Source organism: Callorhinus ursinus, unplaced genomic scaffold (assembly GCF_003265705.2).
Source record: "Callorhinus ursinus isolate GAN/ISIS: 27379988/994484 unplaced genomic scaffold, GSC_fseal_2.0 scaffold14, whole genome shotgun sequence".
NCBI classification, from domain to species: domain Eukaryota; kingdom Metazoa; phylum Chordata; class Mammalia; order Carnivora; family Otariidae; genus Callorhinus; species Callorhinus ursinus.
Window position 1 is genome coordinate 18,611,111 of NW_027397076.1, and position 2,935 is coordinate 18,614,045.

At 42.2% G+C, this 2,935-nt stretch overlaps 1 pseudogene; it reads left to right on the forward strand.

Moving 5' to 3' along the window:
* Positions 1 to 1,464: 1,464 nt before the first annotated feature.
* Positions 1,465 to 1,846, forward strand: LOC112831226 (small ribosomal subunit protein eS12-like; annotated as a pseudogene).
* The last annotated feature ends 1,089 nt before the right edge of the window (positions 1,847 to 2,935 follow it).

Below are 2,935 nucleotides of genomic sequence, written 5' to 3' on the forward strand. Positions count from 1 at the left end.
GGAGGGTGTGTCTGAAGGGCAGAGGGTTATATCTGGCACTGATACTTTTCACATTATTCAGTGACAGCAAAGAAAATCACCCTACCTAATTTTTAATGGCTCTCGTTAGAAAGCCAACCAATGAGTTTATAGCGTTACACCATCATCGAGGCCAGACAGCCGTAATTTCCACTTCCATCAAAATAGGCTATTGACCATTCTATTTACTCCAAACCCCTACTCCGTGACCCCCCCACCCCTCTCCCTTCCCCACCACCCCATCCCACTTACCCATCCAAGACCAGATTCAAATCCCACCTACTTTCTAAGGCCTTCCATCTAACACTCTCTCCCTTCTCTGATTTTTTTTAAACTTTGCGTAGCTTGGCACTGGCTCATTCCCTAATTTGTGTTAAAATTTTTGTTCAGGTTCATGTTCATTCATTTCTATATCCCTATGGAGACTTGCACAGACCATTGCCCATAGAAGATGCTCAGGAATGTCAGGTGAGTTGTTGAAAGAGGTATGAAGAGTTTGGCAAATCTCATTTTTTCTAGGGCGGCGTCCCTTCTTTTAAGATTGCTTACTGGATCCTTTCAGTTTGAAACTTGGAAATGCACAGTTCAACAAGTTAGAACATTTGTGACAGGATTTATGTTTACCTCACAACTCTGGCACTGTTCAGCTGTTACCCTTGGGTTACTCTTGAAGAACTGTTATTTACATTTTAACTATTACTGAGAAAGGGTGGATATTAAGTAACACAGAAATGAATCACTCTTGTACTGCTTATAAAGAGATAAGAGATGGAATTAAAATTATTAAAACCTGTGTGAACCACATCTTAAGATGGTATTAACTTAAAGGTCAAGTCACACAGGATAAAATTGAAAGTGAATATAAAAATACTCTATTTTATACCTTTTAACCTTATTCCAATAATTCATTTAGGGTCTGGAAAACTACCCAACTTTCCAAGTAGGACATTAGAATCAGACAATAGTTCACCCTTTCCAGTCCCATAGTCTCAAGATCACCCTTGAGACTTCTGTCTTTATACTTAGAGACCCAACCCTGAATGTGTAGTTATGCTTTAAGGCCACACTGTTAAAATAGAAGTCCTTAGCCTTTCTTGCCCAACCTGTCATCTTTTCAGCCTGTTACTTCTGCTTTGAATTCATTAGTGTTGATTCTCTCTACTCTTCTCTGCTCCCACATGTAGTCAAACACCACACATCTCTCCTGTCTGCTTACAAGGTATTGAACTGGCTTGACCCCAGGTCTCTTTCACCAAGTTGGGAGTACTTAATAAGAAACCACAAAGAAGTCACGGAGGAGTTCAATGATGGGGGTAGTAATACCTGGTAATAATCCTTGTGGGTAGGATTAAATAAGATGCTGCACTCTTTCCCTGCTGCTGCCAGGTCGTGCACCGGCTGAGGCTGGGTGCAGTCAAGATTTGGCTCCACCCATAACCCACCACCATGGCCAAGGAAGGCATTGCTGCTGGAGGTGTTGTGGACATTAACACTGCTTTACAAGAGGTGATGAAGACTGCCCTCATCCATGACGGCTAGCACATGGAATTCCCAAAGTTGCCAAAGCTTTAGACAAGTACCAGGCCATCTTTGAGTGCTTGCATCCAACTGTGATGAGCCTATGTACCTATGTGGAGCCTATGTGGAGGCCCTTTGTGCTGAACACCAAATCAACCTAATTAAGGTTGATGACAAGAAACCAGGGGAATGGGCAGGTTTCCATAAAGCTGACCAAGAGGGAAAACCTGGTTGTGTGGTGGTTGAAGACTATGGCAAAGAGTCTCAGGCCAAGGCTGTCATCGAGGAATACTTCAAATGCAAGAAATGAAGAAATAAAAAACTTGGTTCTTTTTCCTCAGTAAATAAATAAGATGAGGCATGCAAAGCAGCAGCCCCTAGGGATACATGGTAAATACAAAATAAACAGTAGCTCTGTAGTTCTACAAATCATGAGAAATATGGCCTCCTTCCCCAGGAGTATTCATCGGTGGAGACCAGACATAAAATTGGCATGGCAAGCCATAAGCGCTGGGATCACTTAACACCTCCTCTCTATACTTCTGGGCAGGACCAGCCTGGTGGGTGAATAAGCAAGTTTGGAAAAGAACAACCTTGGACTCTGTGAGCTCATGTTCTTTCACATCACCAGTGATAACATCTAGAAAACAACAGTAGTCACCTCCTACATATTCCCACAAAACCACTTAGATGTTTCTCACCGACAGATTTCCTCTCTCTCTCTCTCAGGGTTCCTAAGTTCTTAAACTTTCAGGGTCAAGCTTCTGTCGCAGTCCTAAACTCTGCCTAGGCAGCCCTGTGGAGAGGTAAACAGTGCTTTCATAAATGGAGAGACAGTTTAGTGGGGAAACTACCCTTCTGGCCTTGGTAACCAGTCTTCCCGGAAACATACCAGACCACTACAGAAAAACCCAATCCTGAATCCCCAGCTTATAAGACATTTTGTTTCTTCTCTTTGAATTTTCCAGTCCCTTTCCAGTATACCACTGACCTAATTTTCCCTCTCCCCAAGCCCTAAAATCCTGCAGTGAATTATGATAATAATAATAAACACCACCAATTACTCTGTGATAAACTCTTGGCATACATTGTCGCGTTCAGTCCTCATATTAGTTCGATGATGTAGCTACAAACATTATTCCTATTTTACGGGTGAGCTACTGAGGTTTAGGGAAGTTAATATCGTTCATCAAATCCCTGGCAAATGGTGAATCCAGAACTTAAACCCATCTCTGAATCCAAAGCTCATACTTTTAATCTCTGTACCTAACACTTCCTGGGATCTTCCTCCACCCTAACCAGTATAACCTGGCCAGTTTGGAGGATGTCTTTGGCTATAGTCATTTAAGTATATGCTTCTGTGTTTTAGTCTACATTCATATTTAGCTCAGTTTGGTGC